This window comes from Anolis sagrei, chromosome 4, assembly GCF_037176765.1.
Source record: "Anolis sagrei isolate rAnoSag1 chromosome 4, rAnoSag1.mat, whole genome shotgun sequence".
Lineage (NCBI taxonomy): Eukaryota > Metazoa > Chordata > Lepidosauria > Squamata > Dactyloidae > Anolis > Anolis sagrei.
In genome coordinates, this window is record NC_090024.1 from 152238201 (window position 1) to 152262508 (window position 24308).

At 39.4% G+C, this 24308-nt stretch overlaps 1 protein-coding gene and 1 pseudogene across 1 annotated transcript in view; one reads left to right on the forward strand and one right to left on the reverse strand.

The window, feature by feature from the left end:
* LRRC8B (leucine rich repeat containing 8 VRAC subunit B) overlaps positions 1 to 4523 on the reverse strand; it is a 345263-nt gene extending 340740 nt beyond the window's left edge. The window contains exon 1 of the mRNA XM_067467779.1: positions 4513 to 4523. The gene's annotated coding sequence lies outside the window, so the exon portion shown is untranslated. The remainder of the gene's footprint in view (positions 1 to 4512) is intronic.
* Positions 1 to 24308, forward strand: part of LOC137096856 (uncharacterized) — a 131632-nt pseudogene that overhangs the window by 58651 nt on the left and 48673 nt on the right.

Consider the following 24308-nt stretch of genomic DNA (forward strand, 5'->3'; position numbering starts at 1 on the left):
GGAAACCCTGGTTTGTGGCAAATTAATTTGATAGTGGGTTTATTCCTCGCCTTCTTGGAAGGCGTGAGATAAACCCACTACTTTTGGTATCTGGACTGCAGAATACTGCGGTCCAGACAGTATTCCCACAGTTTTCGGAGCTAAATTAGCCTGGAATACTCTGGGAAGGCCAACCCCCTCCCTAGAAGCACCACTTAACACAGTAAAAAAGGTAAATAACTCACCTGGCTTCCATGAGATGGCTGCCAGAGTTCTCCTAGTGTGTACAAATGACATGCCAGGAGAAAGGGGGGTGGGAGGAGGAGGAGAAAAATCGCTCCTGGCCCTCCCTTTCTCCTGGCACATCATTTGTACGTGACTGACTGGCCTCTCAGCTAAGGGGAGGCCTGTTTCTGAGACTACAAGCAGGGAAGGGAGAACAGGTGTGCTCAGCACATGGCAGCATGGTGCACATGCACAGGCAAGGGAGAGTATGTGAGGCAAGGGGGAGGAAGGCTTGCGCTAGTGAGTCCCTTCAAGGCAGGGCGAAAAGTTGTTTGCGTAACGTGGGACTGAGAGTGGCACAGCAGCATCAGGTGGAGGAGCAGCAGCAGAAGCAACTTAGGTAATCTGTAATGCTATTTAGTAGAAAAAGTCAGTATTTCCTTTTGTTTTTTTAATTGATGCTCCCATTAGAAAATGCATAAGGATGTGGGTGAACTACAACCCCCAAAATTTGGGTAGGTCAAACCTCCCCAAATCCCACCAATATTCACAGTTGGCCATGTTGAGCCTTTGTGCCAAATTTGGTCCAGCTCCATAATAAGCTGGGTTCAATGTTCTTTGGATGCTGGTGAACTACAACTCCCATATGACAAGGTCATTCGCTCCCAAACCCTGCCTGTATTCACAGTTGGCCACATTGTGTCTGTGTGCTCAGTTTGGTTCAGATCCATCATCGGTGGGGGTCATAGGGTTCTCTGGATGCAGGGAGAACTACAGTTACCATCATGTTGGATCAATCTCCCCCAAACCCCACCGATTTAAAATTGGTCATATTGGGGTATTTGTGCCAAGTTTGTTCTAGATCCATCATTTGGGTGCAGATTACTCTGTTGATGTGGGTGAATTATAACTCCAAAGCTCTGAGGTCAGTGCTCATGAAATGCTACCAATATTCATGTTAGGTATGTATGGCAAGTCTACTAATTCCATCACCAGTTTGGTACAGAGTGCTCTCTCAGTGTTGGTGAACTACAACTCCCAGAATTCAACCCCCCCCCCCCCCCAACACACCACCAGTATTCAATGTTGGCCATGTAGGTTGTGTGCCAAGTTTGGTGCAGATTCTTTGTGGGCTGGGTTCGGAGTGCTCTTTGATTGGAGGTTAATTATAAATCCCAGCAACTACAACTCCCAAATGATAAAATCAATCCCCCTCCCCAACTCAACCACTATTCAAATTTGGGCGTATTGGATATTGGTGTCAAATTTGGTCCAGTGAATGAAAATACATCCTGCATGTCAGATATTTACATTATGATTCATAACAGTAGCAAAATTACAGTTATGAAGTAGCAACAAAAATAATTTTATGGTTGGGGGTCACCACAACATGAGGAACTGTATTAAGGGGTCGCGGCATTAGGAAGGTTGAGAAACACTGTTATGAGGGAATACGTTGTTTGGCTTTAATTGTGTTGTACTTGTTTAATTTTTGGCTTAGGTGCTAAATTTTATTTCTTTTTCTACCCAAAGACATAAAACAACAGTGTTCACTGCATCTGATTCAGCTAGTTCAAGCAAAACATACCACATTCCAGAACATAATGCATATCTTGGCTGTTTCTTTGGCTAAGATCTATGAACTTCCTGCTCATGTCTTATAATTAGTGTCCGCATGAACAGGTCACTCTCATGATTAAAGGAAGCAGTTATACATAGTAATATATGAAGTAGATTTTACTCATTCTGAAGAGATTCATTTTGGATGCTTGAGAATTCCTATTTTCATTCTATGGAATTATTCAAAGTGTGTAGCATTGGCATTTAAAAAAATCAATTAATCTAATTATCACTTTAATCCACTTGAAGCAGCAAATCATTGATGACCATGGTTTACAGTTGCACACATAAAATACATCAGTGTATATATAATATTTAGCTCTGTCTTTGCTATGTTGTCCTTTGCTGTCATGTTTCTTGTGTTAAACCTTTGAAGAGTGAATCTGAAAATAACAGGCTGAGCTCATTAGTAGATTAGGTGCGGCAGTGAATCCATGTGTTCACGATGAATTCTTGTTCTCCCAGCCCGATGTGGTTTCTCTTTGAGAGCAATTACATCTGATTGACATGTTTTCATGTGCCTCCAGCTTTGGCTTTTTCTTCCTGAACAACTCTAGATCAAGGACAGTGACTTTATATATATATTTTTACTATTGCTATTAACAAAAATCAGGATCCCAGCAAAAAGTTAAATACCTTTTAAAGATGCAACTTGAAACAAATTATTAAATATGTATAAAGGAGGCCTCTTTTTTGTTTCATGTAGTGAAGTTGTTGAAAGTCAAGTAGAAAGCCTAGTTTAAGATGCAGGTGTGAATGAACAATTAAAGAAGGATTTAGTTGCTGTTCTGCCACTCGCTGGCAAGGGAGGTGTGCAAATCAAGGGCAAAAGGAGAGCTTCAGAGAGTCAAAGGATCCCACTCAACACATAATTTTTGATGCTTAATTTTCCATTGTGGTGATTTATTTCGTGGCGAGTTAATAACTTGAAAATATCATTTATGCATTTATCTACTAAAATAATGACATCTCACTATATTTAAAAGAACACAGGATGGTGTACAATAAAATAAGATGGACCAGTTTAAAACAATGACATGTAACTGGGTTGTTGTAGGTTTTTCGGGCTATATGGCCATGTTCTAGAAGCATTATCTCCTGACATTTCGCCTGCATTTATGGCAGGCATCCTCAGAGGTTGTGAGAGGTTGGCCATATAGCCAGAAAAACCTACAACAACCCAGTGATTCCAGCCATAAAAGCCTCTGACAATGACATGTAATTTAAAAAAAATGAAATGCATTTTAAGCAAATTGATAGGTTAATGCAAGACAGTTTAAACCAGTAAAAAAAGTTGGAAAGCATAAAATTCATTTATTTAAATTTCATGGGCATAAGGTAAAGGTAAAGGTTTCCCCTCAACATTAAGTCTAGTTGACTTTGGGGGGTGGTGCTCATCTCCATTTCTAAGCCGAAGAGCCGGCATTGTCCATAGACACCTCCAAGGTCACATGGCCAGCATGACTGCATGGAGAGCCGTTACCTTCCTGCTGAAGCAGTACTTATTGATCTACTCATATTTGCATGTTTTCGAACTGCTAAGCTGGCAGAAGCTGGGGCCAATAGCAGGAGCTCATTCCATCCCACAAAGTTTCCTGCCACTGGATCAGCTGGCCAACCAGAGGCTAGCTCCACCCAGCTCCTGGCATTTGCCAGGGGCCGGTTGCACCCTGTGCCCAGCAGCTTTAAATAGGCTGCGCTGGGCCTGTGGGAGGGAGGAGTGTTGCCCATCCACACGCAACACCTGGGGACCCATAGGTTGAGAACAACTGCTCTATCAGGTTTAAAAAGTTGTGTTTTTTATTTACAGTTTTTTACTTGGGGTCCTGCACCTACTGTACTATTGGTTCAACGAGTGCTATTATTAAGTATGGTTTTCTGCCTGCTTTGTCGTTCATGCCATTTCAACATCCATCGAAATTCACAGATGATAGAGCTTATTAAGTCTGAAGACTGGTGAGCCTGGTATAATTTATCTTCACCACACTTGCCTTTAATGCAAATAGTAACATGGTTATTACTTTGAATTCAAAAATGTATACAAAAATACCGCAAAGAAGACAAAGCATTTGGCTGCTGAACCTAATGCATGATCACACCAAGATCCCCTTCACATTTAAGGTTCCATTTTGATCTTGCCATCATCAGACATTTTAAAAAAAATAAAACAAGAAAAACAACAATTAAAACCAGAGTGTTGTTTTAAGGATTTGTTTTGACGTGTGATATGGTTTGTTGCTTTTAGAAAAGTACTAGTTGCATGCAGTGAAAAGGGAAATGAGGGTTTAATGAATGGTGACGGTAGTGGATATATATGTGTATATGGTATCCTTTAATGTAGTTCATTTTGAATCACTGTAATGACACAAGAAGTGTAGGCTGTACTTGGGAGAGAGGTTTTTTTGCCTACCGAAGGTTCTGGTGAAAGATCAAGGGAGTGCCTGAATTCTTCTGACATGAACTATTCTATATTAGCCTGGAATTCTAATCACCAGTAATATTTTCTTAGCAATCTGTGTATAATGCATGACAATCAAAACAGATCTATCAGCAGCAATAGGTTCAGTATGTGGTATAGCTTTAATTGCACTTAAGAGAACCCATTTGCTTTTACCACTCCAAAATCCCAAGCCCTAATTATTTCCATTGGGGTAGTTAGAATAGCATGCTTTGGCAGTAGCCTCAAGCCCGATTAAATGTTATTTATTTCCTTCGAGCTGGTTCTTCAACTGATTGCTACATTCAGAGCGCAAAGAGGTGGGTTGATTGTCTCTTACTGGAGCAATCTAGAAGAAGACAAAGAAGGATGCCACTTTGTGAAAGAAACCATTGTCCCTTGAAGTTTGTTCCACGACAGGAAATAGTTATACAAATCTCCATTCTAGTCTTTATGTTGAAAGACATATCAGTCTGAGTTTCTCTTTAAAAGACTAATGAGCAACTCTACGCTAGGATGGGGGAAAGTTGTGTCTCTTTAGCTCCTTTCATCATATGGACTGCAACATATGTTGTTACCATGAATAAATTGGTCTGCTTGCCAAGAAGGGATGACAGGAAATGGGAAGTAACTACATCATAAGCATGTCTGATGTGGAATGATCCCATAGTAAAGTCACAAGTAGACTGCTCTTGTAAGATACATATAAGATTCAGGGAGATTGGGCAAGCACCCACCCTGGCAGCCTTTAGGAAAAGTTTAAAAACTTGAAGAATGAATAATTAATTCCCATGTCAGGTCCTATCTCAGTGTCAATTGGTTTTCTGGTGCGCTTTATCCCATCCCTCAGTTGGGAATAACCTCATTGTTTATCCCACCTGAGACTCTCTTTAAATACAGCACTTTATTTATCTATCACACCCACGGTTTTTTAAAAAAATTCACTCTTTGCACTTGGCCTAGCTTGCCCTCATCTAAATTCTTGCATTATTTTTATACTCTGTTTTATTATTTTATTGTTATTATCTTATTGTTTTATTATGTTATTGTATAAGCATTTTACTTGATATTGTTGTGTGTCTTGTACTTTTTTTAAATTTGGTTTTATTGTAATTGTTTGTGCTTGGACCTATGTTAGCTGCCCTGAGTCCCCTTGGGGAGATGGAGGCGGGGTATAATAATAATAATAATAATAATAATAATAATAATAATAATAATGGCTATTTTTGATTGGGTGCAATGCTAGAGACAGATTTTGGGAAATCACTTCTGAAAATTATAGTCTCAAGACCTTTATAATTACATGGAACCCCAGTACCCATGGTCACCCCTATCTGCATCCAACAAAATATATCTAGTTCCTTCAGGTGGTTCTATGGTATGCTTTTGCTGGAAGGAAATAGCAAATTTCTATAGATAATATCTTGCTAGGAAATTTCTAGATTTTGCAGGGCCACTCTATGGTAACGTTCACAAGTCATTCATTTCAATAGAATTCACTATTCTCCATGGTTTCCTGTTTCCATAGTACGTTTAGGAATGCATCCCTTGTGTGTGGGGGTGGTGGTGGTGGTTGTACTATATAGTTAAAAGGAGTTCATAATTTTATAATTATAATTTTAAGAAGTAACTATCTATCCTCATTTATATTTAGTTACTAAAAAGCTCCTCTGAATGCGTCAGACCACTAGTCTGTGATACAAAACATATTCTCATCTCATCCACTTTTTCATCACCTCTGCCTCAATATTCACAGCAGAGTATGGGACAGCAGCATAGAGTGCAGCATGAGTTAGTGTCTGAACTATGTGATATTCATCATCCAGTAGTGAGGCCCCAATAAAACCATTTGAAAATTTGCAGACTTTGTTATAAGTATGTAGGCTCTTCATTTCAGCAATTCGGATCACAAAGTGTCCAGCCTGTCACCTATGGGAATTCCATAATGGGCCACAAGTGTAGCCTCCTATTCCTTCTCCCAGAAAATAAGTACAGAGACATGTGGATCTTGTCTCATCCCATACAGTTGAAGATAATACATTCTTCTCTCTGAGGCTGCATGTGTTTTAAGAGCTTTCCATGAGGCCTTTCTTTCAGTCCTCCACGAATTGTGTCCATAAACATTCCTTTGGTTTTAATCCATTTCTGCCGTTAGCAGAACCGCTTTTTTTCATCTGCGGCAGGCTAGACGGCTGGCCCCCTACCTGTCCAGGGACGACCTAGCTATGGTGATCCAGGCTACGGTCATCTCAAGACTGGACTACTGTAACGCCCTCTACATTGGCCTTCCTCTGTTGGTGATCCGGAAGCTCAAGTTGGTACAAAATGCAGCTGCTCGGCTTCTTGCGGGAATTCTGATGAGATGCCACATAACACCAATCTTACTGCAGCTGCATTGGTTACCAATTGAGCACCGGATCACTTTCAAAGTGATGGTACTCACCTTTAAGGCCTTGCATGGTCTGGGGCCGGTGTACCTGAGGGACCGCCTCACCTCCTACCAACCCCAGAGATCCCTCTGTTCTGAGGACCAAGATCTATTGGAAATTCCCAGTGTCAAGACATTGTGTCTAACAACAACCAGACGCAGAGCCTTTACAGCAGTGGCACCTTCACTCTGGAATACTCTGCCACCTGAAGTCCGTGCCTTGCGGGACATATCAGCTTTCCACAGGGCATGTAAGACATACCTGTTTCGACAGGCCTTTGATTTTTGATATTGCTGTTTTAAAATTATTTTAAATTGTTTTAAAATTGTATTAGATTTTAGCCATTTTTGTAAGCCGCTCCGAGCCCCAGGGGAGTGGTGGCATATAAGTTCAAATAATAAATAAATAAATAAATAAAATCTAGCTGTCTACAGATAAGCTACCCAAAACACCACCAAATCCTATGTTTTATGTAGTGGTGGGCAAACAATGGCACATGGGCCAAATGTGGCCCTTCCAAGCACCTTTTCTAACCTTCAGCACCTTAAAATGAATATTGCACATGTCTATCTTGCCACAAAAATTAATAGTGATTTGTTTAATCCCTGTTGTTGCAAGTGGTAACTGAAAATGCTAGCAATGATCAAGAATTCCTCTGATGGTAATTTATTAAGAAAGATATTCATTTGATTTGATTTAGAAGAGTTTTACATTCTTTTCTTGTTTCTTTTTCTGGTTGTACTTTTCCAGAAACTGAGCCACTTTTCTAGTGTTAATGTGGGATGGCATTCTCCATGTCTCTGTGGTCCAGGGGCAAAAGTCCCCTTCGGGGTGAGAAGGGCGGAATATAAGTGTTTTAAATAAACAAAAGTCCTTTATGGCATCATGGATTCACAGCCAGGTCCCGTCGCTACAGCTGTAAACTGCCATAGTTAGTGACGTTCCCAATGCTGATGTGAAATCAATGAATGTATGTAATTAATTGATAGCATTTAATTTATTTAAATATGAATCTCATGCAGTCCTCAAGAAGTGAATAATATTTAATTGATTAAAATATAAGAATCTTACAGAACAATCAAACTGCCATGGTTCTGGAGGAATTTATTCCTCAATATTCAGGAATTTATTCTTTAATGAATTTAATCTTCCATTAATAAATAATATTTGAAGTACTAAAATTAAACCAGTCTTTCAAAATAGTAATATCCGAGTAATTTCTGGGAGAATACTTGTGAAAACAATGAAATGTCTGCATTTCATTGCAAGAAAAAATGAAATAATTTCAAATTTGCCCATAAAACCGTTTATAGTATTCTAATATTTTTTAATAATATATATGCAAAATGCTGTCCCTTTCTCTTTAGGTCATAGCTTTTGGGAGTCTTGCTCTTGAGTAGTTGCCTAACCTGAAAAACAAGTCATAGGGCAGCATCAAAGCTAAGTTTGTGTGGCAAAATATAAATCTTGTCAAGTGACCCAGAGATCAGATCGTCGAATCGGAACAGATGTTGAAGAGTTAATTTAGGTCAATCACAGGATATCCAGCAGGGTGAAGGCAGAAGCAATAGAGTTGTTGTCTATCAATCCAAAAGTTGTTTAGCAGGTCAGTAATCCATCCTTGGAGAGAAATGAATATTATCATATAAGCATTATCATTATCCAGCAAGAAGTAAAACAGAGTTGTAAATTCCAGTAATGTTACTATACAATCATCATCATCATCACCATCACCATCACCACCACCACCATCATCATCATCATCATCATCATCATCATCATCATCTTTATTTGTACCCACCACCATCTCTCCAAAGAGGCTTGGGGAATACTGTTGGGAACATTGAGTTTCTCCCAAAGAGGGAAGGAAACTCCATCTAACTATTCATCCTTGGATGCTCATCTTACAAGGATTTTGTAGAGCAGCTTTCCCGACCTTAGAGGTTACAGATTTTATGTGCCATAATTCTAGTGAAAATGGCCAATGGCCAAGGATGATAGAAGCTATTGTCCAAAGCCTGTGGAGGGCATTGGTCTAGAAAGGCTGGTTCGGGTGTTTCTAAAATAAAGAATTACTCCTATCCTGAATTAAAATAAAATACTAGGAGGACCTTCCATTTAAACAGATTCTTTATGATGTCCATTATTTGCATTCACATTTGAATACATGCTGAAATAGCAAGCTCTTGAGCTTTTTTCTCCCTGTCTTTGAGACATAATGGTTTTCTTTATTACATATCATAAGCACTGAAACTTTTAAGGTCATCCAAATTCCACAGCAGACCTCTCCATACTGGAAAAAGCCTTGACTTTATCTGATAATGAAATATTTTAAAATGAAGAAACACACACACACACACACACATATACAGATGGGGGAAAAGAGGCCTATTGAAATGTTCTCCTCCACTGAGTGTTATTGCTGTTGTAAAGATAATATTAATATACATTTGCAATGCTTTGTGGATCAGTACCTGGCAGCCGACCAATAAGAGGCATAAAACATTAACAGCTAAAAAGGGAGTTATGGATTCCTTTGGGTTTGTAATTTGTTGTTCATTACAACCAGCCACCGAAGTAGTCCTGAGTTGATTCATAGAGAATAAAATAGATTTGGTTTAATAATATCTCTAGGTCTTTGAATAAATTATGAATGCATCTTGACGGCGAGAAGGAGACAGTGACATTATGAAACGGTAATGAACAGATCTTCAAGAGGAAAACAACCTCAGACGATCATCACCTCATTCAAAACCTATTAAGCTGTGATGAAATGAAACGAGGGTGCCCCCCCCCCATCCCAACCCAGAGCCCTCCTTCGGTAGCTGTTCAACAGGTTGTACATTGTGGACTTTAATAATATATTTTCTTCACAAGCAATAACACAGCAATTAGGAAGTGCTCAGCGAGGTAGAAATAATGGTGGCTGCGGTGCGGATTAGCTATGCTGAAGGGAGTTCACAGACGTACAGTAAAACAACATATCCCAGGCTCTTCCTGTTGTATAATTTCTCCTTTTATTTACTTATCTCTCACTTAAAGAGGACTCTTGGCAGTAATGAGGCTACATAAATGCACACCCAATCCTAGGAAGGTGCCGCAAATTATAGAAAAGATAAATCTAATGATTACCTATTATAATGACAGCGCAATCTTGTCTTCACTCATGGGGAAATTGTACCATGGTGAGAAACCCAAAGCTGGCGAGAGATTGCTGCGGCACAAATGTGTATTCATTATTTCTGAACCTATTTTGCCTCTGCCTGGCTGTTGATAGAAGATGGGTAATTTGGTTGAACAGGCGCCACTTAGACGTGAGTTCACAAACCTTTAGGCTTGGACAGCAATACACATAAGCAACATGGCAAATAAGGAAATAATGAGCCTGAAAACATGTGGGGTCTTTTTCTTCCTTGGAAACTCTCCAGTACAGGCTTGAATTGCAGTAAAAAAAAAAAAAAAAGAAGGAAAGGAAGAAAGCGCCATAATCTCAGCTGCCACATCACATCTCAAACAGTGTAATTGCTTCATAAGTAAGCATGCCTGTAAACAGTGTCCTAATGCAAGTTTCAGATCGAGATGTATTTAGGAGTCCATCAGCACTAACACAGGAAATGGGTCTTGAACAGCAGAATCTCAGGTATGTTTCTTCAGAGGTAAATCCCCCATTAAGATTAACAGAGTTTATTTCTAATGAATGCATGTCAGATGGTACACTTGCAGATGGAAACATAGCTTTCCAAAAGTCAGTGGCAAAACTTACATTGACCTCAGAGAAGACTGAGTTCTGTAGTGACATAATGGTGATAGTATACTCTTTTGCAGCTCTTTGGTATTTCTTGTTGGTTTCGATTATGAAATCCATATTAATCTAGTATTTTGCTAAACTAGAAAAGGATTTCAAAATATGTGAAGGCTTTCAAAATCTCTAGATGTCTTTTGGCTGAATTACAGAATTGCAGTATTATGATATCCATGCCAGGACCCCTTGTAGATACCATATTTAGTGGGTGCTCAAGTCCCAATTTATATAATGGCATAGTAAAATCATACCCCTTATATAAAATGGAAAAAACAAGATTTGTTTTTTGGATTTTTTTGTGGGGGGTGGGAATGTTTTCAGTCTGTATATGGTGAAATCTGTGGATGCAGAATACATGGATATGGAGGGTTGACTGTATAGTATCAGGATTCTATTTTAAGTACATTGTTTCCATCCTAGGCAATGCTGGAATTTGTAGTGTACCATCATAGAGCTTCTCACTAAACTACCATCCCATAGGATGCTATCATGGCAATTAAAGTGGAATCATATCTCAATCCACAACTACACTGTGCATCTCAAGACACAATAAAATGTCAATGCAAGCTTATCTACAGTTGAGTTGTACTATAATATGAAAAGGCCCCTCATCAGATCAAAGGTTACACAATTTAGAACGGACATTCCAGAGGATCTTCCTGTCACATCTTCTTTCCTATGTTTATTTCAACCCCCGAGTGCCCAAGGAAGCTATTCATAATAGATTAAGTGATTCCTAATACTTGAGTGGTACGGGATAGAATGAAGATTGTTCCAACCTAAAGAAGAATTTGGCCGTCTTGCAATAATGAACTAGAGTTCAATCAAGTTGGTTTATTCAACTATACTTCCAACATGGTAATCTCCAACAGTCACTATGTTGGATTCTGGAAGCTGTCATTAAAAAACGTGAAACTATTCCAATATCTACAATGGATATGTTTTCTGTACATAGGGAGTGGTATCAGCATCTAAACCAACTGTAGCTTCTTGATGCCAATTTTCTAATGCTTCCATCCAATTTTGAAAATTTGTAGCTTCATGGAAGGCCGTGCAGGGTGTTCGCAGGGAAACAGAGAGCAGGCAGACAGTTAGTTTATTTATTTAAAACATTTATATCCCGTCCTTCTCGACCTCCGCAGAGGGACTCAGAATGGCTTCCAAACAGGCAACAATTTGATGCCAAACATAATATAAAACACATAATAAATACATCCACAAAATTAAAATAATTCTTAATATGCACCTGAATTAAAATTGTCATCCAAAGCAGTCCAAGTCCAGTCCAATAAATCTTGTCTTTCCCATAAAAAAAAACTATTCTGTGAATGCCTGATCTCATAACCAGGATTTAAGCTTCTTCCAGAAGGTCAGAAGGGAGGGGGCAGATCTAACCTCATTGGAGAGGGAGTTTCACAGCCGAGGGACCTCCACGGAGAAGGCTCTGTCTTTTGTCCCCACCAAACGTGACTGCAATGGTGGTGGGACCGAGAACAGGGCCTCCCCGGATGATCTTAAAGTCCTAGGTGGTTTGTAGGGGGAGATACGTTCAGACAGGTAAACTGGATCAGAACTGTTTAGGGTTTTATAGGTAAGCACCAGCAGTGGTCCAAAAATGTCTGTTTAGATAATAGAATGAATGTGTGTATGTGTGTGTCAGAGTATTTATTTATTTTACAGAATGTGGAACCTGCTCTTTTTATACTGTGATGTTATAAGGGTTCAGGAAAAAGACAATTCATTTAACATTGAGGCTGACTTGACCTTGCACTAAATGTTTTGCCTTGTCTTGTTTTACTTGACATACCGTTGGAATGAAAGATCAGATTACCCTTTGGCCCAATAGGTAAATTCTGCCATTGTTGAACACATATAGGAATAACGAGGCAAGGAGATAAAAATTGTAAGGCAAACTTCTGAAACTTCAGGGACTTCAGTCAGTTTCTGTGTACCAACTGCTTTGTGAACCCAATAGAATTAAAGATATCTGGTATGTAAAAAGAAAACCATTATGTTCAAAATCACCATGCAAAATACATCTGGAGTATACTTCCAGCTAGAAATTTCTAATGAATGTTATTGATATTAAGTTCATTGTAACTTCTTCCACTAAAGCCTTTTGAGACCTAAATTGTGTGAAAGTTAACACATGCATCACACTGAATGCTCATTAAATTTAGCTTGGCTCTGGCAAGACATGATGGTTCATCGTTGTTGAGAGGCTGAATCTTCTCTCCTTGCTTGTGATTTTGACCCTACTGCCCCCAAAACCATTTTAATTGTAAATTAATTAACATCATTAGTACTAAAGCTTTCTGCATAGTTTTTCTTAGTTTGCTTCCCAATATGCCAGATACATATTAGAGGCTTTGAACAGAAATGTTGTCTCTCAAGATTGCCATCCTATTTTTACTTTTCAAAGTTGTGCCATTTCAGTCATTTTGAAGCGGTGCTGGGTGTAACTTGCCCAACATAACAGAGATACTAGTGGCACAGTTCTGCATGGAAAAGTAAGAACAATTGTGGGGCAAATAAAGCATTCTAGTTCTTATTTGGCTTTCATTCTTATCTCTCAGATATTGTATATGTACTCATGTATAAGTCTAGAAATTTTAGTCAAAAATCACTGTAAAAACGTGGAACAACTTATCCATGTTAGTATTCTATCTGCATTCTTATATAAAAAAAGAAACGATTCCCTTCTATGAGAAGTGTGGCAAAAGGCAAGAGCTTAGTGTGTCCCTGAATACCTAAAAGAAGCACTGACCCTTTTACTGTCTCCATCACAATGCTGCTTCTACCCTTTTTGAACACCTGGGTGGGCAAATTGCAGCAATGGCCAGGGGCTACTAGCCCCTGAGTCTGCATTAGTGCTTTTCTTTCTCTGGGGAATGGCCCTCAACATATCCACAGGCCATATCAAAATCCATAATTTTTCTCCCAAAACGTGCCATTATCATATATGGTATATGAAGTTGACTTGGGAGTCCTCCTGGATTCATCACTGAACCTGAAACCCCAGGTTTTGGTGGTGGCCAGGGGAGCTTTTGCACAATTAAAACTTGTGTATCAGTTGTGCTTGTACCTTGAGAAGCCAGACTTGGCCACCGTTGTCCATGCTCTTGTTACATCTCAAATAGACTACTGCAAAGTGCTGTATGTGGGGTTGCCTTTGAAGACTGTTTGGAAGTTTAAAGTAATCCAATGGGCAGCAGCCATACTGCTCACCGGAGTGGTGTATAGGGAGCATACAATCCCTCCTGTTGTGTCAGCTCCACTGGCTGCCAATTTGCTACCGAGCACAATTCAAAGCGCTGGCTTTAGCCTAAAGCTCTAAACAGTAATGGTCCAGCTTAACTGTCCAAACGTATCTCCCTCTATGAAACAGCCCAGATAGTAAGATCTTCGGTCCTACCTCCTTCGCAGGTGCGGCTGATGGGGGCGAGAGACAAGGGCCTTCTCAGTGGTGGCCGCTCAGCTGTGGAACTCCCTTCCTAGTGAAATCAGATTGGCTTCCTCCCTCCTGTCCTTTAGATAGAAAGTTAAAACCTGGTTATGGAACCAAGCATTTGGAGAGTAGTACAGGACAACATGCAGCTATGAAGTGAATGGAATGGAATGTAATTGGAACAGCTTCTGGATTATGATTTCAGGTTTATGTGCAATGTTTAACAGTTTATTTAATGTTTTTATATGCTATTGCTTTTATATTTTTATGATTTTAATGTATAATGTATTCATGTGTTTTATGTTTAATGCGGCATTGAAAATTGCCAATTTGGAAGCCGCACTGAGTCCCCTCCGAGGTTGAGATAGAATGGGGTAAAATGCTGTAAATAAATAAATAAATAAATAAATAAATAAAGATGCCTTTTACCCAGGTTCTGAACACATTTGTAGTTTATTTCTCTGTATTCATGGGAATAAACGTTTCTGAAACATAATGGCTGGGAAGGAATTAAGGATTTCATCAGAAAGGAATTAAGGATGTCAGAAACAGTCCACAAAAAAAAAAAAAAAAAAAAAAGGGGGGGGGGGAGAAGATGGTCTGGGATCATCTCAGAACTCGGGAACCCGGATATTCCATTACAAAAGACCAAAAAACACATGGGATGGGAGCTGTCTGAATTGGCCACATTGAATTGTATCAGTGACATGTGAAAATGGACTGCCCAGCAGTGAGTCCCTGGTACTAATGCAGCCACCCACCTTACTTTTTTAAAAAAATTAAAAGCAAGAAATACTGTTACTTTAGGTAAGTTTTCTTTGCCTTTAATTTTAGAGTTTGATTCTTCACAATTCAAAGTTAGATACATTACTTTTTTAAAAAAAATGGGGAGAGGACTGGCAATCCACTTGCTTGTGGAATAAGGATGAAAATGTATAATAATGGGTAAACTAGCAAATTCAGACAATGTGATAAGTTATGAATAACGGAACATAGTGTAAACCCTACAAGTCTCAATGCAACGCTTAGCAGACTGTGTCTCCCCTGTCCCATGGGATAAGGTCCTAGGTCAGATTCCTAATGCAACTCCAGTACAACTGTTGTAATAATTGCTATGCCAAGCTAGGGGAGTGTCCACACAAAGAACGTTGCTGAAAGGAGCAGTGCTGATGAGAACAGAATTCTTCAGGAATATTTGAGAGAATAGAAGCAATTACTAGAGAGCAATTACAGTCACAGTCAACCATTTGTGGTCTTCTATAGAAGTTAAAGCAAAACAGCATTAGGAGTTGGGCTGGTTTTGGAATCATGGTGACATGGTACAATGTTGGTTTTTTAGAGACAGAAAAGGGGAAGAGAGTGAGAGGGAAATTCTAGATTAGAGTGGAAGGAATATAAAAAGGAAGTGTGGAAAGGGAGGAAAAAAGGAATGCAGTACTATCTTTAAATCTAATTTGTATCATTTTACTGTGGGCTTTTGTGGATTTAAACTGACATTTTTGGATGCAGGTGATATTAAAGCCTCAGGTTATAAAGCATATTGATACAGTTGAGGGAGTGTGCTAGAATCAAACAAGATCCAGAAAGATGCAAAACATGTCCCTTGTATTGTCAAAGGCTTTCATGGCCGGAATCACTGGGTTGTTGTAGGTTTTTCGGGTTCTATGGCGATGTTCTAGAAGCATTCTAGAAAGCAAGAATGCTTCTAGAATATGTCCCTTGCTTTTTAAATAAATAGTTATTTTAGATCTTTACTATGGTCAGTTGGTTTCTGGACAATTAATTGAAAGTATAGTGGGGCTCAATTTGGTTAGAAATGAAGGAGAATGTAACACTTAAATGTTCCTGAAGAGGCAGTGCTTCTTCCTGGACTAAGTGAATGATGATGTAATAGTTGTAATTTATGCCTTTTTTTTCTTTTCAGACAAAATGGCATAACTTGAAGCAAGGCATGTGTGAAAGATGTGCTGTCGAAGGTTTTCATGTCCAGAATCACTAGGTTGCTTAGAGTTTTCCGGGTTGTATGGCCATGTTCCAGAAGCATTGCCTCCTGATGTTTCGCCCACATCTATGGGGGTCAACGTCTGAAGATGCCTGTCACACCTTCAGACATCTTCAGACATATGGTTTCTGGAACATGGCCATGCAGCCCAGAAAACTCACAGCAACCCATGTATGAAAGAAGTCACAAATTAGTGGCGGAGCATTTCTTCTTGGCAACACTTGTGCAAATATTTACAGTACAAATTATGACACATCTTTTGCAGTATGCCAAGCTCTATGAGAACCCTCTCAAATGTCTAATACCAAATTTGAAATGGCCATCATCTAGTTAGGATTTCACAACCTGAGATCCTTTGTACATTGATTTTCCTTGCAGCACGTGACTTGACTTGTTTGCTCTGTGCTCTCAAACTATCCCAAACTACCTCAGTCCTTATTAATCCTGTTGTGATTCAACTTTTCAGCTGTTTTCAAAATATCCAATTTTTTCCTCTTCCCCCCGTTCCCCCTTCAAATTGAGTTCAAACTGTAGAAGTTGTTCATATTCCATTAACTCAGTGGGCAAAATCTTGGTCTTCCCTATAAATTCAGGCAAACTGCAGCTGCCTCTCCTAACTTATGTGTTTTTCATCCTTCATTTTTGCCATCTTGACCATGTTCAGATGCTGATTGACCACATGTGTACCATTTTTCATCTCTGAAATGTTCATATTTCCTGAGAGATATACGGCCTCTTCACACAGGGCTAAATTTAGCAGCATGCACCGATTTAGCCATGGTCACCCACCTAGCCAGCCAGCTCTCTTCACATGATGCTGGCATGGCTCCATGGGTGAAGGATGGTGGAGCTGGTGCATGCCACCACTAGGGCAACACAAGAGGACTCCTGTGTTGCCATTGCAATGCATGGGGGGAAGGTGCATGGACCACACGTGGTCACCTCATCTGATTGCCCTTGTCTGAAGCCAGGCGATGTGGACACCCCTCTACAAAGCGGAACACCTCCGACGGCTGTCTGAGGAGGTCGTTAGACTGCTCCATTCTATGAGCACTTTCCATGCAGATGCTGTAACTTTGCATGACAGAGTCCTAGCGTATGGATGGCCGTGCCTTGTTAGAAGAGCTCAGACCACATGCTTATTTAACCTTTTTAAAATGTGATATTCCATAATATCATCCAGTAGCCCAGCCCTGCTCAGGGATGCCAATGATTGGATACTCTCACACTCTACTTCTGTCACTCCAGCCTTTTGATTAAATGGCCTTTGTACTGTAAATTGAAACTAGACCAAAGGATTTACAAGCTTCTTAATCTAGCCAATATTCCAGTATTGGAGAGTAAAAGGGCAGATGACCTTCTAAGTCCACTCTATCTATAATTTGTTCTCCCAAGAGTCAGAGGTTCATGCACATTTTATGCATCCTTTCTAGATGAAATTATTTGCTCATTTGGCTTTGTAAAAAAAGAAAAGAAAAGACAGTACCTCATTCCCCGCCCTTAAAAATGAACAAGACTTTAGGCACCAGTAGATGTATCAACTGCATGATTCTAAACATTCATTTTAGTGAAAGAAAATAGCAATTATTAAAATCCTCTTCCAACATATAAATCACTCTAGGTAGTTATTACATTGAAAGTGTTCCATTATACTTTTTATATTAATTCTTAATTGCTTTGATTTTTCCCCTCGTCTGAAAATATAATTGGAAACAATATTTTTTCTTCTTGTTCTAATTAAAATATTTTAATAAATGTTTATTTAGATACTATGTCATGGAAGGTTGAAGCCCTGGCTGCCTAATGTAATGTAAAATCAATTAGGGACAGAAAAATATCTATTTTTAATTTGCCTGTGTTGGATATATGAGGGATAACATGGGGGGAGGGGGAGGGATGGGGAAAGGATCTGCATAAATCTTTCTATAAAAATATTAATGATTTCTTTTAATTTTCAACAGACTGCATCATTTGCCTATTCATATATTCAAAGATAATCTGTTTTTCCTTCAAGGCTGCTTGCGAGTGGCCACATTGCAATAATACTTTGCCACTGAGGCTTCTAATGAGGGCGAGAATGGCATCCTTAACATGTGTCTTGCATGCTGTGTCCATTCGTCTCATGCAATGACCAGCATGCAAATGCCACAGCATGCTGGACTGTGCACGCAACCCATATCCCTAATCACGTGCAAAAACAATGAAAGATCTGAACACTGCATGTGAATTAATAACATTTCTGCCAGCATAAATATAGTCCTCCTCCCCCACTCCCCATAAATCATTCCGGCTTGTCAAAATGGATCTGTGCTGGCTAAGAAACAAGGGTAACATTTTAATTTTCCCCATCTGGCAAGATATGTTTCTGTTGCCCCCTCCCTCCCCCAGTTGTTGAATTTATATGAGTACCTATGCATTGTGCAATAGAACAAATGAAAGGGATCTAAACAGGGAATTAGTACAAAGCTTAGAGCAGCTTCTGAATGACTTTGAGCAATGGTCTTTTTTGCTCATGCCTATACAAAGTGAACTGAGCACCAGTACATTTGTCCCTTAAATGCCAAAAAAACACTAGAGCCGGGATCTTTTTGGTTAGATCGACTCAATCAACTATATTGAATGCTGAGTCAACACACAGTAAGATCCACTCAATCAACTATACTGAAAACTGAGTCAACATACAGTAAATTCCATTCAGTAGGTCACTACTTCCTTAGTGATATGTGGTAGAAGTAGTACTGAGACAGTTTCACATGACTGGATGTAATGAATGCTTTGAAAGCTTTGTGACATACTTCGACTCCACTGTATATTCAAGACACTTGTCTTTGAGCTCCATCACTTTGTCACACTCTGCAATGTGGGAGGGTAGGGGAGATGAATAACACCAATCCCCGATTTTCCTTCTACACTCAATCTGCACTATTTTCCAGAGACAAGATATGCTTTTCCTGCATGACAGGGGTTTGGACTAGATGGTCCACGTGGTCTCTTCCAACTCTATTATTCTATGATTCTATGGACATCATTGGTACTTCTGAACCATTCCATGCTTGCTGAGTTGGAGAGAGTGAGTGAAAATCAGCATTTCTATGGAACAACAATAGAAGACCTATTCTTTTACTTTATTATCCCATATAGGGCATCCCAAACTTCTTGAAAAAATGGGAAGCAACACATCTGATAAGTTAAGGGCTCACCAGTACTGACCATATAATACATTGCATGTGTGTTAAGTAGGTTAAAGCCCATCAAGTTGGGGGAATCCCAAAATAAGCTTCTGAATGTGCTGCGATGTGGCAAAGTGCACTGTGGACACCCAGCGCACTGATGCGCATTGTAAAATTTTGAATGTGCTCATGAGGGAGGTGAATGATGAAAACTGCCCAAGTGCAGGACTGGGCAACAGGTGGTCAACTGACCCCCTGGGATAGGCAATTGAATACATCCAGTGCTGTCACTTTCTGTTTTTTTTCTACCTCATATCCCTCCACCTGCACATCTTGCCTGGAAATGGAAAAAAATCCAAATCACATTGTCATGGATAGCATGAATGAGGATTTGGCTGAGCTCAGTCTGGAACAGCACTCCCTCAGCCATACCCAGAAGTAACAATTACTCAACCTACTGGGGAAACTCAGGAGGCGTCTAAGGAGCAGGCTGAGGAGGAGTTAACTGGCTTTTCCTTTGTGAGACATAGGAAAGAGAAAACTCAGCTGAGGCATTTAGTCAGAATTGTGGAGAAGAGGGGCAGCAAGAGGGATCAGCTGTGAAAGCAGCATTTAAGGGTTTGCAATATGTTTCCTAATTCCTGGCTGCAACTTTGATAACCAAGCTTGTGCTCTTGAGACTTGTGGACACTTTTGGAAATTTGGACTGCTTAATGACTTTGGATTTGTGGACACAACTTTGTTTTTTGGAATTCCAATAATTTGATTGACCCAGGCTTGTTATTTGGCTTTCCTTCTGCTTGTTCCCTTGTATTCTGTAGCTAATTGAAATAATTGGCTTGAGCTTGGATTGTAAGACTACTCTTTTGGTGATTTGAAGGTAAGGTTTGTGAGATACATTCTCCACAGCTGTCAGGCTGTGGATATTGTGGATTCTAGAACGGGTTTGGGGCCACCTTCTATGGTTAGTGTAGTCACCATCCTGGCCTCAAACCAGTGCCAGAAATGACAATCTAATCATCCACACAGTGACATCACTTTCCTCCACACCAGTTCTGAACAGACCTAATGTATCTTGACAGTGGGCTTAAATTTACAAGATAATCTTAAGTCCTACCAGGTTTATGTGGGTACAGGATGTCATTCAAGTAACCCCATTTCTAAACCATTTTGAGCATTGAAGGTCAACACATGCACAGTAAATTGAACCTATAAATGAATAGGATTATTGGACTAATATATATGAAATTCTCTCAAAATTTGAAAATGTTACATAAACGTTAAGTTCTACAAACATTTTAAAGAGGACGTTTCAAATGAGAGTTCTCATATTTTAGTAAATGGGATTTTTGTTCTAAAGCAATATTAAATCAGGGTAATTTATTATAATGTGTACGTTCTTAGTTATAATAAGCTTGAGCTTGTTGCAATTCCTGTATCCAAATTATATTAAAGCAAATTGCAGACAATGGCAGATTTGATCAACAAAGTTGTAAACTTGACAAAATAAGGATTGGAATGCATGAGAATGACCAGAACCCTTTAGCAAAACTGTAATAGAAAACATTATATTAAAAAGGGGATTTTTGTTTGTTTGTTGTTACAAGTCTTGAACTTTAGTTCCCCATCTTGAACTTTATTCAAACTACTCAGAGTTTTAATTTAGTCAAATTCAGTAAAATGTCAAGCCAGTGCTGTTTATCCTGTGGATTACATTTATTGCTCACTGCAGAATTTGCTAACATTTTGATTTCTAATTATTTTTTTGTTTATCCATGTGGCAAGATGCTTTGCTTGTTCTCCTCTGACCAGCAACCACTTGGAAATCCGAGGTCTAATTTTCATAAGCATTTGGATCAAGGAAAGATCTGTCCGGCTGCATGGTGTCTTAAAGTGCCTTTTACATTGCTCATATTTTATCTGACTTGGGAAAAGCAAGATTTCTAGTGGAGCATTTTCAGAGATAGGTAATATAGCACCTGCCAATCTTCTCTAGATTGTGAGAGAGGGTTATGAAGGAAATGTAAAGGTAATAATTTAAGTAATTCAATATTACATCTATCATCTCTATCTATCTATTTATCTATCATCTATCATATATTTATCTCCAAAATTTGTTCACATGGTTGTTATAAAAATTACAAGAATATGTGTGAAGAACACTTGAAGCGGTGTGCAAACATGACCTTATTTTTCCAGATGGTTGCATCTACTGTTTCTCAATAAAACAATACATTTTTCTTTGCAGACTTGTTTCTCTAATATTAAGGAATAATACATCGGGATGGTCTTTGTTCCTTATTCTTCCAGGTAATAACCATACTGGAATACCTTGGGAACTTCAGGTAGTCCAGTAGAGAGCTCTTGAAATAAATATACAAAAAAACCACAAAAAACAAAAACAAAACCTGAACCTGAGAAAGGCCTTAGCAATGCATATAAACAGAAGAGAATCTAATGACTGAGTCAAACCTTAAAGTTGTTATTTAAAACCAGACAGCCTCTTGTTTTCCTGGCAAAATGGCCCCTTGGTTTTTAGCCTTACCCATGGTTTATTGAGAATTGTTACTGTGCGCCTTCAACATTGCTGTGTGGTCATGTTCCAGAAGCCTTCTCTTCTTACATTTCTCCCACATCTATGACAGGCACCCTCAAAAGTATAGATGTGTGTGAAATGTCAGGAACATGGTTGCTTCTGGAACATAGCCATACAGTCCGAAAAACTCACAGCAACCCAGTGATTTTGGCCATGAAAACCTGGTACATGGTACATGTTACAATGGCGGTGAAGGTGGAAGAAGGCTGCAACAAACTGAGAAGCCACGGTCATTGTGTTAAACTACACCACCAGTGGAACCTCACTCTGTGAAGACTGCGTGTTGATCAGTGTGCACTGACCTCCACACATTAAAAGAACTCACGCACAGGCGTCTTCCAAAGAAAATAAAAACAAACCAACAAAAGTCACATGGCGATCAGCGAGTGGCGACGGGGGCAGGACTGTGAAATCTGGAAGCCCCTAGTCACAACTGGCACATGGGCGGTGGGTACGGACTCAGTCGTTCTACCTCAAGGTCCGAGGCAGTTGAGTAGTTCGGCAGCTGTATCCACGACTGAGTAGCCCTTTTGAGGATCCACTCTGCTCACCCCACATGGAGAGGGGGCTAGAAAAGGTAACCTAAACATAGTCTGCCTCTCTTATCCCTGACTGGACTGCCGCATCCAGTGGGGTCACCACCCTGCGGCCAAAAAAGAAAAATGAACTTTGGTACATGGAACGTACGGATACTGATGGACAACACCGACAGTGAACGCCCCGAACGCAGAACTGCCATCATTCCAAGGGAGTTGGGACGCTTTAACATCGACATAGCTGTCCTTCAGGAGACCCGGAGAGCAGGAAAGGGATAGTTGAAAGAAGAAAAAGGAGGCTACACCTTCTTTTGGAAGAGACTGCCTGAAGAAGACCAAAGAATGCATGGAGTTGGCTTTGCTATCAGAAATGATCTGGTGAAATATCTGACCAAAGCACTCACTGGCATCAACGAACGACTCTCAACCCTCCGAACTGATCTTGCCAAAAACCAACAGGCAACCATCATAAGTGCACCATAAGTGCACTAGATTTATTTATTTATTTATTTACTATGCTTCTATACCGCCATTCTCAGCCCGAGGGCGACTCAAACAGATGCTGGTGAAGACATCAAGGAAACATTTTACTATCAGCTGGACACCGTCCTATCGGAGATAGCTAAAGAGGACAAAATCATAATCCTGGGGGACTTTAATATATTACATTATATTGTATTAGGTAATACAGTAGAGACTCACTTATCAAACCTTCACTCATTCAATGTTTTGTATTATCCAACGCAGTCTGCCTACCACCTGTATCCACAGTTGTTTCAATACATTGTAATGTTTTGGTGCTAAATTTGTAAATACAGTTATTAATTACTATATAACATTACCGTGTATTGAACTGCTTTTTCTCCTGATTTGTTATAAAACATGATGTTTTGGTGCTTAATGTTTAAAATCATAATGTAATTTGATGTTTAATAGGCTTTTCCTTAATCTCCCTTTATTATCCAACATTTCTGCTTATCCAACGTTCTGCCAGCCCGTTTATGTTGGATAAGCAAGACTCTACTGTAATTGTTCATTGTTGTCTATTGTCTATTGCTTATATTATTTTCTGTACCTGTTGATTGTTGTAAGCCATCCCAAGTCCTTCCAGGGAGGGGGGGGGGTATAAATAAAACTTAATCATCACTATCATCATAATCATTAGCAGCAGAATCATCATCAAACTTTTTTTATTGCTTTCAGAGACAACAATGTGTTGAGGCTTCCAGGTAGTAAACTGTTCTCATAAAGCTCCTTCTGCAGGTTCTGCAAGGTTTTACATTAACTTTCTGCAATTTTTCCAAGTTGTTCTGTGTTACTCAGTTTTCATACATTCGTTATCAGTGTTGCTAGTGTAGAACTTTGTTGTTAATGTAGTACATTTAGACATCAGCAGATGGGGCCCTTGTTTCCTTGGAAGAATGGTAGGTATGCGTTTGCTTTTATAAATCTCTCTAGCAAGAATGTTTTGGATTTGTTTTCATATTGTAGTATCTTAAATTAATAGCCTCTTTCAAACCAAATATGGATCCATGTACAGTCAACACACTTGGTAGAAGTGCAGAACGGAGAGCATTTCCAAAGCTAAGGACATACCCATCAGATGTCGCTGAGCAAAAATTTGTTTTTGCAGTCTGTGATGCCTAGGTTTAGAAATCCAGATTCCAAATGAATGGCTTCAATCTCATCTTGATACTTTTGACAGTTTTATGTAGTCATAAGGATGAATAATGGAAACAACTGGATACTCTTTTTCTAAAGCTTCTGGTTTACAAACCAGGATAACTGCCTTATACTTTACACTCCCTTGATGTAGCAAAAATAGACTCTTGTTTTTGTTATTCCCCCTTTCCTTTGCACCTCCTCAAGACAGAGTTGTGGAGAGGCCAGAACAAACTCTGCTCTATCCTGAGTCTGGAAAAGTTCTTTTTTTTTTGGAGTTAAAACCCCAGAAACCTTTGACTTACCTGACTCTTTCCTAAAGTATGAATTTATTTTCTACTGGGAATGGAGGATTAAATACTTGTGAATATTGACATCTGGCAATATAATATTTTGAAAAAT